Consider the following 14,369-nt stretch of genomic DNA (forward strand, 5'->3'; position numbering starts at 1 on the left):
AGAACTGGGCCCATTTCCAGATCTATCAGCCTGGTCATTGATCTTATGCACTCACTGCACTTTTCTGAGCTTTCATTTCTCAAACATAAGGCCATGATATTGACCTACATTATAAAACACTGGGGTCTGCGGAAGAAAAGGAACAACTAAGAACTAATTATTAACATTAGGTTGGATCCAGAACCAAATGATATCTGTTTTCTAGTTCAGCCTCACTTGGGACTATAATTATAGCCTCATTCAAAGAGTTTGACCTCAATGGCAGAAATCTCCTAAGAATAATGTAAAGCATCTTCAAGCTGTTCTGTTAGAACTCCTGGCTTTACTTCAAGCTAAAGTTCTAAAGTCTGGCTTTAAGTCACCATCATTCTTCAGAGGTGCATTTCCATATTTAAGAACAAGAAAGGCTAAAAACAGAACTCTCATTTGCTCTCAGAACAGTTGCTTTCCTCTTCACTAAAAACTGGATGAAAACAAAGCAGATACTAATAGACATTTCTAATTTCAAGCTGATTAGATGTTATGAAGCCATTCAGAAAATTATTTCAAGCATGTCTGTGTTTCTTTAAGAAAATATTACCCTCTAATCCACCAGATTTTAACTTTTTTCTTGACTACTGAAATAGTCCTTTTGGATGTTTTTTAGTCTTTTTTTAAACCTCTTTAATTGGCAAACTGAATCCTGTCTCCTGACAACATACCAAAATACCCAAAACAAGAAAGTATAATATGTTCTGAATGTTTCTTTTTCTACAACCTTCAGATTAAGACTTTGATGTGAAAAAAACATCTCTACAAAGTTAAAACATTTCAGCAAATATTGCTGCAATTTATCGGCTTCATTATAAAGAAAATCCTTTTAAAGGAAAGGCTTTGAATTCAAATCCCCAATCCAAACTGTGCGTCATAGTCTGACTTTCTGATAGCACCACTAAAATACCTCCCAGAGACTAAACTTAGCATTACTTCTCATCTGTTTGGCCAGTAGAGAACTAGGAAAACCCCTTAACAAAGCTTAGCGTCTCTAACAACCTCAATGGCTACTCCCTTATTCCCCACCACATAGAAACAAGCCAAGGAAAGGAGCATTCCTCAGAAACAGAAAGAATCCTTACACAATGTAGGCACTTCAGGAATCGTCAAGCTTTAGAGGACATCTTTTTCAACTCCACTGAACATCCATGATTAGATGTCTGCATTTTTGCCTCATTTTACGATGTTCTTACTACATGACATCATGCTACCCTGGGTATAAAAACAATAGAATGAAACCCTCTAATTTTAGCTGTCATAAGTTAAAGAAGAAATGGCAGCAGAAGCTTTCACTTACAATTGTAGGATTTTAAATAGCTACAAAAAACATTACTTATTCTGTAAGTGAACAATTGGTCGAACATTTCAGCAAAGTTTCAGGGACTCTAAGAAGCTGTGTGTGCAGGTGAGTATTTAAGAGTTAATGGTGAAGGTGTCACTATGCTCGGAAATGGAGCCGACCATTCCATGTCAGACTCAGCTCATTAATAACCCAATTATTTCTGTCACAATGGCACATATCTCTTTGCTTTTTTTCATTGTTATGCAACCAGAATAGCTTTCAGAATCACTTTCAGCTGAGCTCAGAGATGTAAACTGTAAGACTCAATCAGAATCAAATTCTGTGCAGAAATGCTACTGAAATTCAATAGATGACTGTTAAGTGACACAGAGTATGCAATTATGCAAGAACCAATTCCTGCCTCGATGCCTACCTGTACAATCTATTGCAAGGTACCTGCTTTAGAAGGGGGGTTGGACTCGATGGCATCTTAAGGCTTCCTTCCAACCCCTGCAATTGTGTGCAGTTCTATGCAAAAGACAGTTTGCAAAAAGCCATCTTGGAAGAACTGATTTGTGAGAGCATTTTTTTTTTCCTCAACGTTCTGAATGTGAATGCATTAAAAAAAGCCTGTAATCAGTTAATAAAGTCAAGTCTGCAATTCTACATCCTGACTATCTTTGTTAACTAGATGAGCTTCTCAGATCTCATGATTAACTTACAAGCAAACCAAACAGAAAATGGTTTAGAAAAAAATCAGTGCAAGAAGACACTGCTAGCTTTTCCCATTAATATTTCTCCCTTAGAAACTACTGAAATTATCTCTTTATCATGTGCTGTACATCACTATATGCAATTAAAGTACTTCCTACAAAAAATACAGACTTGGCAAAATCCTGTATAAAGAGATATAAAGAGAGCCAGAGTGGTTCTTCCACTTAGACGCAATAGTGCATCTATCTAACCTAATCTGTGTGTACACACATGACAACTCTGCCATAAAGCTGCTTTGTTTAGCTGTGTAGTTCCATGACCTTGAAACTGAGGATAATGGATTTTTTATTCTACTTACTGTCTTCACACAAGGGTATCTACAGTCATTATAAAAAAAATCTCCAGTCAGAAGAGTGGAGGAAAAAAAAAGGGACTTCAACCGCTCAGCTTCTAAATTAAGCTACATCTGAAGTTAAAAATAGCCCTCCTGCCTGAAGATGCTACACTACCTGAATTTAAACAGCCCATTTCTTTCCCTGACAGATCACATGTATCATGCTCCCTGCTGCAAAAAAAAAAAAAAAAAGCCTCGTATAAGGAGACTACTTTATTTTCGTGCAATTTCATATCACCTAAGACACAGCTAAATAAAGAGTCACAGTGCATGAATCAATCTTCCCATAGATGCATTTCTCACCTTTTACTAATTAGACCTAAAAATACACGTGTGTATGAGTGAGACATCCCATCTCTATCTGCAGATGCATTTAGGAAGATCTACAGTGAGAATATATTGCTTGAAATGCAATCAGATTTCTATGGTGAACCTCCTAAAAGTGTTTGTGCCCACCCTGGTAACCTTTTTGATTTTATTTACTAAAGTATTGACAATTAAATGTCTAGAAGCAATGTCTATTCTAGAATAAAAAATTGCTATGTGCAATTACATGTACTATACATGGAGAGGCTCATTCACTGCTTTTCCCCAAAGCATGAATGGAAAAAAGTAAAAATAGTATCCTTTCTCTCTCAGTGGCTAACACAGAACCAGCATAAGAATTTCTATCGTATCCTTATTCCCACCGTGAACAGAGGCTGAACTGTCAGAATTATGTGATGGAAAGCCTGCCTGTGCCACTCACTCACACAGAGCAACTCAGGAGCTGGCTCGAGCAGCAGTGTCTGCAGTAGCTGAGCACTGTATGCAGACCAGAGAGGTAAAAAAAAAAAAATTCAAATTCAAACCCACCCAGTCCCTCCTCTTGCCAACACAAGTTCATTCTTCATAGTAAGATTTTGATCGCTCCATGCAGCCTAGTTTTAAGTTTCAAGCACTGTATCCATCCTTGCACCCGGGAAACTTAATTTTCCTCAATATTCATTCTAAATTCACAGTGCCTTTATTTTCTCTTTCTTTGAGAAAGAAAATTCTCAATTCTACATTATAGGTAAAAGATAGGGAGCATATGTTTAATGTGTAAAAATGAAATTTGAATTTGGCTATATTGAGATAACTTTCCTTCCCCCCCTTGGTTAAATCATATTTCCTATGAGCACTCCCAAAGGAATAGCACAGAAAGACTCAGGAATAAGAAGACGAAAGATGAGATGGATGTAAGTACTCTTATCCCCAAGCAAGACTTTCACATTGCAGTCAATTTGTGGACTAAAAGCCTGAAAGAGCCCTGAAAGCTTTATAACCATCTGTAATATTAGCAATGATGTAAGCCAAAGGCAATGATCTAAACTCTGCAGTCCCTAATTGAATAACACACCCACTGAAGTCAATAGGAATTGCACTCAATTATGCTGATCATTATTATCAGGTCTATAGCATTTCACACAACATTACTGCATACCAACTATGTTTTATTTGTATAAGGCAACATCTGCCAGATGCAAGGCTCTGTGAAAGCTGACAGGACTGGAGCACCCACATTTAGTCCAGCTGTTCAGCTGCAGCAGAGCCGAGCTGCAGCCACCCATCAGCAGCACAGTAAGGCAGGATGAAGTTTGAAGGCCACTTGGACTCGTTGGCTTGACACAGCAAAGCCAATCATGCAATAGCGAGACTGAATGTAACTCAAGAGCTAGAAAAAAAAAAAAAAAGGGAAATAAAATCTTGCAAAGTTTTTTTTTTTTTTTTTTTTTTTTTTTTTAATGTGCACACCCAAAGCTCAGTCATCATCACAGTAATATAATTTCCCTGGCCACGTTAACCCAAGGTCTCAGATGTTGAACTCTGATGTATCTGCACAGCTGGAGCAGAGCTCTGTCGCATTACAAGATGGCTTCTACAAGGGAAAGCACCATCAGGACATCCAAGGCCTCTGGGACTTCAGCAGCTGTCAAAGCTGTACCTCCTGCACATCTTATTCAGCTTCAGTATCAGGCATATCTAACCAGAGCCATGTGAAGGCACTGAGGAATAATCAGAGAGGTGATGGCCTGCAGCATGAGCACTGCCATCAGTCTGGGGTCACTTCTGCTTCCAGGGAAGCCTGGATCATGTCTGCCAGCATCACTTGCAACGTGCAGTACCAGGGAGCTTCACCAGAGTGCATAATAGCAACTGCAGTGAGCCCCCAGAACCATGTCTGAGAGGCCTGCAGAACACTTCTCTTTGCAAATGTGAACTACTGAGTCTCCCTGCTTGTGTGAGGCAGACTGTAGCCTCTTCCAAAAAGCTCTTTTGAATTGCTGTTATCACCAGATAACAGATGTTGCTCTCCAGGAAAGTTTTTCATGCAAGGTCTTATAATCATACAGATTATTTCAAGTTGACCTTGTAACTACAACAGAAAAACAAGATGAACTGGGGGATCTCTGAGGGCTGCAAGTTGTAATACTTTGCACGTTTAAGTAATTAAGACCTGAACATGATGACTACTCAAAGGCTTACACAAAGAATAATAGATAGCATCCTTTGTCTTACCAGGAAAAGCCTATTACTCGCACTTTACATGTATGAATCAACTCTTAAACTGTTAAATGAATTTGTCCACCATTACACAGTAAATTCATGGACTAAGTGATCCTACGTTTGAAGGCATCTGTGTCTCCTGAACCTGAAAGCCTAGAGACCTGCAATGAAACTCTAGCTAAATGCGCAACAGGACTAGAAGTACAAATTGAAATCTTTTAGTAAAACAAATTTAAATGCAAATTATCTGACAACCAGTTCTGCTTTAAGCAAAAAGACACTTTCTAATTTCTTCTTGAGAGTAAACCTTAAGGGTCAATTTAAAAGAGACTCTGGAAAGTACCAATATATACATGTTAAATTTAAAGATCTCCTGACCATGCATACTCTCAGTCAAACAACAGTAGCCTCCCTGCTGCATGCCTTTATCATGCCTATGCAAAAAACATGTTTCTGGATTGCAAGCTTTGGATGATAAAGCACAATTTCACCACTTCTCTATAAAAATGTCAGTAAGTGACAATCTGAATAAATAAATAAATAAATCAGAAATTCCTATCACAACTATTCCTGTGCCTTCTGGTGCCACTATAACTAAGTCTATGCAATTAAATTAGTTCTCCAACACCGTAAATGCACACATTTCACATCAGAATTTTGGAGCTGTGATCCAGAAGCCAGATTACAGAAGTAATAGAGCTGCACTTGTTCATAGTGATGGATAATCAGGGCCAGGTAATGCAACAATAGCAACAAAATACAAGAACCAAAGGACTTAGGTTAGATTAAAAATTAGTAAACATTCCATCAGACAGTCTCATTAATGACTACAGCCATGAATTAACCCTCACAGTATTCCTTTAAGAGTGACTGCTCATTAGGAAAAAAACAAAACAGTGATGACATCATTTATAGGTGATGCCCATAAGACAAAGGAATCTATCAGAGCTCAGAGTAATTAAACCTCAAGCAGCAAAGACTAGAGTTTAGGCCGAGCTGTCCAGTGCAGCGATAGCATATTATGGATAATGGCTTATATTACTGTACCCTATGCTTGGAAACTCATTCACCTTCATATATTTACCTGCTTTGTTTCTCAAGGGATGAGGTATTCAGGCTACTGGATGTTTTCAGATATTCTTGCACTTATTCAGCGTGTCTCAGTTTGTCTAGGATAAGCATTCCTTTCTTCTGCTATTCTAACCTGTTTTCCTACTCCCAAGTATCTCCTTCCTAGCATTTACCATATTTTTCCCTTTTGTTTTGGAGCCTGACTTTTTAACAGGGGATCAATTTGTACCGTTAATTCTTCCTCCTCTTTTCTTACTATTCAGAAGTGAAACAACTAAAATTCACCACTCCACAGTTTCCAGCAACAGACAAGGCATTAAAAGGCTCAAACCACTCAGCAGCAGTTATGGTGGGTAAATCCTACATCCCAAGCTTTAGTGTCCAGCCTACTTTCCCCAGCTTTTCACCCCAAGTCCTGCACATTAGCTTCATCAAGATGCTCCAGAGACTGTTTCTTCCTAGCCTGCTCCCTGAAGTCTCTACCACTTGCAGAGCTTACTGCACTCACAGTCCAAGCACAGCTAAAAATCATGTAGTTCCACCTACTCCTATGGTTTTCCTTCACGACTCCCAACCTGTTTGCCTCAAGCTTTCTCAGACTTGCTGCTGCAGAACCACCTGTTTCATGCATCACTCAGCTCCTCAGTCACAAATACCTCTCCCCAGTTGTTGAAAGACATCATACTGTTAACAATTTGCATCACAGATGTTATTCTTTTCTCCTTTCACTTTCTGTCATTCTATCTCACTGTCTCCAAGTGCTATTCTCTGCACAAAAGTGCATTTCCAAGTTAGAGAGAGGGAAATGGAGAAGCAGATAGACACAAAAAAGATGGTCAGAAAGATAAACCCTGAGGTCTGCTGCCCACCATCTTCTCCAGAAAGGTTTACCCCCGAATCTCATCTGAAAACCTAACTGTAATCATATTACTTTTCTGTTGTAAAACAGCACATAGAATAACACAGAAATTGTGGTTTTTTTCCCCTCAGATTACTAAAAAATGGTGGAATCATGTGGAATGTTGATAAACTAGAAACAGATAGTATTAAATATTTAAACTGTCTGTCAACTCACTGATCATTTTTCCTTCCACTATAACCACATGAGTACCAGGCATCTTAAACCTCTTAAAAGCAATATCCAGAAGAGATGTCAAACAACCAGTAACAATTTTAACAAAGAGGAAGCAGGTCTACATTTTGAATAAACATGTTTTCCTTACAGTCTGATGAAAAGATCGGTTTTCACCTCAGGTTAAAATTGTTACTCTTGATTTTCTTCTTCCTCATACACATGCATCCAGACTTACTGCTGTGCTCCAGTTGTTCTGATAATACAAAGCTATCATAAACATAATCTGAGCACTTAACAACATCTAGAATTTACTAGCTTGAACTTACATGCTAAATGAAATGCTCTGAATGTATTTTTCACTCTTGGGGACCCTATGAGTCAAGTTCACATTGTATGTTTTTGTAATAAGCACAAAACAGAGTGAAATAAACATATACTTTCTTTTGTTAGATTATCAGGACGTAAAGCATGTGGAGCTATCTGCAGGTATGAATATACTGAGTAGCAAGCAGAGATTTCGAGGAGTTACTATTCTGAATTTTCTTACCTTAGCAATTTTACAGAAAGAAAAATACAACCACATCTTCAATTGTTCTTTTCTCCCAGGAAGGCAGCAAGCAAACAGGTGTCTGCACCAACATACATGCATTTGACTCAAGATCAATTCAGTGTGCTTCATTCAAAACAAAAACCACCACCACGATCCCTTCATTAGGGTGTCATAGATGACACAATACAAATACTTTGCAGAAGCTTTGGAAGTCAGTGAGAATTTGCTTTAACGTGCCCTCACATTTAAAACTGCAAAACTTAATCCCAGCCTGTGAAGCCATTATGACCACCATCTTCCACTGGTAGCACTGAGTCTAGAAAAATAATTTGCAATTTGGAGGCTCTATTATTTATTGTCTGTAGGTGAGAAAGAGTTACCCTGTAAATCTGCAAAAGCACCTACTTAATTGACAAAATTAAAGGAGTTGAACATATTCAGCCATCTCACAGGAGAAGGCTCAGCTCTACATTTTCAATTTTCCTGTTCTCCTGAAATAAACATTTATATGTACACATGCACATATGCAGAACTACTCAAATTTTCAGCTGCCTCAGAGGCAACTAAATTAGTGCTGTCTAATCTGCATTACAACACACTGTTTTTGTTTCTTTTTCATTAATTCTTCTGAAAAATCTTTTTGGGATAACCAGATGTATTTGATGAATGAATAGATGGGAAAGTAGCTTGGATTCACAATTAAAAAAGAATAGAATCCGGACCTGTTGTACAGCACTACTAAGGTTCTGTTGTTCAAATTAGGTAACATCTCTGCTATAAATAATTTCAAGGTTGGTTACACCTATGGTAAAAAAATTAAAATAAATCTGTAATGATGCTCTGTGTTTTGAATGCATTCAGACAGTCAGTACGTTAATAAAACAGAAAAGAGAAGAAAAATTCTCACTTACCTTAATGGCTGTAAGCTGCTATTTCATGCTCTGTCAACTTTTACTTCCTACTAACTAAATAAAAGTTCTGCAATCTTGATGCTAGAATAGCTCTCAAATACATACTGCAGAATACCAAAAAAGAGAAAGCCTATGTTGTCCCTACTAGCAGGCATCTCTCCAGGGATGATTGGTCATTACCCTGGCAACCCTCACAAATGGCAAATGACGTAAAGAGAGTGGGAAAAAAGCCACTGAGAGCAGAAAGCACTATATGCATTATAGATAGTTCTGAGAATCCATGCTCGTGTATGCATTACACGGCTCCAGAGGAGCACAAGGGACCTTCCATTTTACAAAGATGCCTGTCGAGATGAATAAGAAACTTCCTAATTTTTTTCTTAATCAAAGCACTGGGAGCATCTTCAAGTCTTAATTGAAGCAAATTGGTTGCTGATTATTTTAGTAATTCAAGCACTGTTTTTTATTTTTCAATTCTGTCAAGATTTCCTATTAAGATAGCTCACCGTAGAATTCAGACAAGAGTGGATGTATTTTTCGGGATTTCTTTCCACTTTTTTATTGCTGTGTGACGTTACTCACATTAGCTCCTCTACCCTAATTTTCCCCTAACAATGCATCTGTACAAACAATACAGGAGATCTCATGCTTATGCCATTAGAAATAAAGGTATTAGCAGGCTCATTTGGTGGTATTCATAACTATAATCCCTCTAAAGAAGATATGCTTCTGATTCCATACATCAGGTAAGTGAAATAAGTTAAAAAAAAAAAAAAAACAAACACATTTTTGCACAGAATGATTACAGAGAATTTGAGCACACTGTGATGTGTATGACAGAGCTAGAGAAATCTGGGTGTGGCTAATTCTTTCTCTGATAAAAAACGTCAAGGCAACAAGTAACCTGCTTTGAGATATTTTAAACATCTGCACCACTTCTCTTTGCACTATTAAATAAGAACAAAGGAATTTGGGATAACAAATTGGAGAAAATCGTCTTCCACACCAGTATGAGTACAGTACCAATCACAACGTGGGATCAGACAGCCTTTTACTCACTCCTTAGATTTCAAAATGATCTGAGTGCTAACACTTTCAGGTGTGCTCTTTGAAAATTGTCTTACGTTCACCTCGCTGAAGGAAAGGCCATTCGCCTCTGAGATGAAATATGAAGAGCTGAAGCTGCAAGTGAGCTAATGTAGCTTCTCTAACCACTTAGCTACTATGCACAAGTTGGATGGGAATGGCTTTACTGTGACAACTGAATTTTCTGATGAGCTGATGAAAACACATTAAATGTATTTGAACTTGGCCCCAGTTCAAATCTGAAATGAAACAAATTTAAGTAGCTAGCAGTTGCAGCTAGGATATTTCTGTATCTAGCTGTCTAAATTCAATTAGTTAAAGCTTTCTGGAGTGAAATTTAGCACTCATTGAAATTTAGATGGATGCATGTCTAGGAGTCCTTGAAGAAGAGAAGAGACAGGCTTTAAATTCCCAGCTTGCTCACACAAGTTTTACATGATTTTGGGGTATGAGCCAGGATGTAAGGAGACTGAAATTCTCAGCTGTGCTACTAGCTTGCTGGATGAGCTGTTACAAATTATTTTCCCCAAGGTGAATAAACACGCTAACTTCTTTCAAAAGTACTTTCAGTGCTGTCACTGAAATGCTTTATATAAGAAAGGGCTTCATTTCAATTATTTTTTCCAAAACTACTTGTACCATGATGATTTTAAAGAACAGCTGGATGAGCCATTGCAAGTAAGCAAACTTCCTGATAAAACAAGTAATCAACAGGAAGGATATTCAAAAGATGATAATGGTCTATTACATGTACTTTATTTACTTGCTGAATACAATGATTTTTAATTATTTAAAACACTGACATCATATGAGCAACTGTTCTACTGTGTTAAAACTTACAGAAATATCTTGCTTTGAGCAAAGTGAAGCCCCAGTACAACACTGCTATTCCATTTTGTCTGACAAGGACAGAAAGTACCATTGCACGTTTAGAAACCACAGAAGGCAAAGTTCACCACTACGTTGGTGGCCAATGCATGCTCTGTGATTCCCATAAATCTTTTCTTTCATGGTCCAAATCCAAGCCTCCAATTCTTTTCCACAATTGTGTTTAGCAGTTGAGCCTGAATTCCTGCACATACTTCACCTACCTTCCATTTATTATCACAGGCTGTACAAAAATCTTATCCTTGGTATTACAAAGCTTACCTTTGTAAGAACAAATGCAGCCTGTCCTGGGCGTATTTCACATGAGAAGTTACTAGCTAAAAGACAATAAAATGCTTCTAAGTATAAAAAAAAAAAAGCTTTGTAAATCATTTTTCAACCACAGCAACTTGCTTTTGACTCAGCACATGAGACTGACTCACACGAATGCACTGGGCAGCACAATGGGGACAAACCCAGTCATTGAAAGGGAAGAAGGAGACAACTGGTGCAGAGCTGCAGACAGAGGACATGGCTTCTGAATGAGTCTTACGAGGAGGCACTGTCAGAGACTCTTGCAAACGTTTCAAGACATTGTGTGTCAGCCATGTTGTCAAGTCTAACAAAAACCCAGCAAGCATTATTTACATAAAGGCCTTTGTAGTGTTGTGTCATTAAAACATCAGGAAGGATGAAGGATGACTTTTCTTTCCTAAGTTGATATGATTCTGAACAATACACCATTGAGTATCAAGACAAAAGACATTTTGTCTGTTTGACTGTTCTTGTACAAGACAGACATGTCTTGTGAAATGATTCCAAACTCATTACTGCTATCCCTGCACTTCTCCATTAGCCATATTACAGCTGGACTAGCTCATGTCAAGGATGCCTACATCCTTGCATTCAGATGCAATCACACCACCGCAATCAGAACAGCATTCTTCAGTAGCAGAAACTATAGGCTTTCAGCCTTCTTTGGCTTCCGTGGTTTAACTAACTGAAACTCAGCAAGATAAACTAAAGAACAGAAAGTACCAACATTCAGAAAGACAAACATCTGAATATGAACACGTTGCTGTTAATATCCTTTAGTATTCAGTTTTAATGAAATTCACAGTCAGTCTGTACTTTAGCACAGATGCATTCAAGACTAGTAATTACTTATTCTTGCTTCACCTTGATTCCAGTTCCACCATGATAGTACAACACTTCTCAACTCAGATTACAGCTTCATGAGAAACAAGTCTGTGTTCTAATACTCCAGTGGGTGACTTCCATCTTAACTGGAGAATCCTGGGTAATAGAAAACAAATCTTTCCAACACAATCGGGCAGTGGCAAGTCCATTCATTCTGGCACAAGACAGGGAAGAGTCATACAGGTCACCAACCATGATTGCACTTGCAATCACTGGGGGGGGTTCCTTCCAGAGCTGGTAGTTCAGACAAGCCATCAACTACCTAGTCAGTGCAGCCACACTCGGGATACATGACACAGCCTCAGGACTTGAACTGCTACATGTATCGTCAGCAGCTAGGACTGCACAGCCACTAGTAAGCATGAAAGCACTAGTACACACTTTGGGGCATATTTAAGGTATATGTAAAAATGCAATCAAAAATAGTCTCCAAGCAACATAGTTTAAAAGGCCTCGCTTGCTCCAGCTGTATTTTTTTTTTAATTCTCTCCATCTTGAAAAGCAAAATCTGATCAGATATCTAACTAGGATAGAGATATTCATGCAGTTTGTTCTAGGTGGGTTACATATTGTCAAATACCATAAACAACTTATGCTACAACCTTATCGCCTGTAGAAGCAGTCAAACGGCAGCATAAATCCAGTTCTTTAAATGCACTAACTTAAAAACATCTGAGACTTGCCCACACCAGATGTATTCAACAGCCCATAACGCTAGGCAGTTTTCTTTCTCTTGCATTCTTGATTGTTAAAAAAAAAAACACAACAAAGGAGTTTTGACTTCTGGATTCCTTACTTCTGGCTGCACAAAGCCATTATTCTAAGCTGTATGGTATCATAGTTCAAAACTAATATTGAAGCAACACAGAACCCTCTTGGGACTCTGGGAACAGTAATTTGAGCCTTCTGAGACTAAAGACAGATTACCTGCCCAAGAAATGGGAGACATGCTCCTTGCTACATGCTCTATTGCAGCCAAATCTTCATTCTGGCAGTGAGAAGCATAAGGAATCAAAATGCTCCTGCACAATGGTAAGGTTCAGCTGATACAAAGATCTTCTGTTTACCAGACTGAGTTGGCTATCCAACTTAAAGTAGATTTGTTTGTGCAGATGAGATGTACTAAACTAGCTCAGGTTTGGTGCTGCTGCCAAGCTAAGAAACCCTGCAAGAATCCAAAGTGACTACAGACAAAGTTCTAAGCCTGAAACAGTAAGTGCCGCCAAATCTGAGCCAGATGAGATATCAGTACACAAGGGATTCATTTGAGAAAAGCCATACAGACTCACTTAAGTTGGTTCTGGCCAGAGCTGGCTTAGCCCAGCAAACTTACCTTCCAGTTCCAGACAAACACTGCTTCACACCTAAGCTGGCTCTGCAATAAGTACTACGTTGAAAACAAGGAAAGGGGTCCAATGTCTTCTAGTTTGGTTTCACAGAAACCACCTAAGGTTCAGAAAAATGAAGTAGCACTAACATTACGGTGGTTGCTTTTCTCCTTCCCCCCCCCCCCCCCCCCCTCATTCTCCAGAGTATCCTAGTTCCCTATTATTCCTGTCAGACTCAGTTGGAATCTGAGCATTCCTCCTCATTTTTTTCTCCTCCTCCACTCCAAGAATAAGTCAAGCCATCTCTTGGTGATGCAAAGTTGACTACATACGAACAGCAACACCATCACCTTTTCCTTCAATCATGTTCTAAAAATCAGAGTGAGTCATGAGTCTTTTTACAAAAGACAAGTTAGACACACCAATTCCAAAAGAGGATTCTGTGATTCTCTGGCTGAAGACACAGACAGATTTCAGACATCTCTTCTCCTTGTAATTTTTGACCATTAAACCCAAAGACCCTGTGCAGTGGCATAGCAAATTAATGTAAGGGAAAAAGCATTACAACAGAGGCATGATGACAGAAAGATAGCACAATAGAAAGATGCTATGAAGGAAAGGAAAAAGATTGCTCACCTGTATCAGAATATTCTAGGTTCACAGGGGAAAGCTTTATCAAGGAGCAATCTCCAGAAATAAGTCCTTCCCCAGTGGCAGTCAGTCCTTAAATGCGGTCTAAGAGAGATGCAGCCAGGCTCCACCCCTTCTAGTCACACAGACGAATTGCCTTCACCTGCGCTCCCAGGGCTAAAGGGGGGTCCTTTCCCCACGTGCTCAATCAGTGGTTCAGGCCATGACTCAGTTCCCATACAAGTGGCAACACCATCACAAATCTAGTTTTTAAGTGTCTGTCTTCAGTGCATTTTATACAGTACATAATTCAACTTAGATTCAAGTTTCAGGTAAGAGCCTGAAGGTAAGGTGTGGCAATACTGAGATTATGCTAAAAGCTCATTGAGTTTTGCATTTAGTTTTTGTTCTAGCTGTTTATTTTCATACTTCTCTTCCTTGTAGGGGCCTTAATAAAACAAAGTATCCAAAGTCTTTAGCAAGGAAAGCAGAAGGCTGAGAGGTCATACGAAGCTCTTGAGTGAATGAGTATTAATGGCTGTTTGGCATCTACTGATATTTTTCAGTTCACATAAACATCTTAGACCTCTTCTGAAAATAAGAAAACATTTAATATGCATTTTGCAGTCAACAAACGGGGAAGATGACAGGCACTATGAGTAAACCACTGCTACAGCTAGACCTCTGCCACAACCTGGA

General features: G+C 38.7%; 1 long non-coding RNA gene across 1 annotated transcript; it reads right to left on the reverse strand.

Moving 5' to 3' along the window:
- Window positions 1-4,013: 4,013 nt before the first annotated feature.
- On the reverse strand, window positions 4,014-13,750 carry LOC125697465 (uncharacterized). Its single transcript, XR_007378804.1, has 3 exons — window positions 13,677-13,750; window positions 13,046-13,158; window positions 4,014-4,119 (listed from the first exon to the last, which is right to left on the reverse strand). It is a non-coding gene; the product is annotated as an uncharacterized LOC125697465 (long non-coding RNA).
- Window positions 13,751-14,369: the final 619 nt, after the last annotated feature.

The sequence above is a fragment of the Lagopus muta genome, chromosome 9 (assembly GCF_023343835.1).
Source record: "Lagopus muta isolate bLagMut1 chromosome 9, bLagMut1 primary, whole genome shotgun sequence".
NCBI classification, from domain to species: Eukaryota; Metazoa; Chordata; class Aves; order Galliformes; family Phasianidae; genus Lagopus; species Lagopus muta.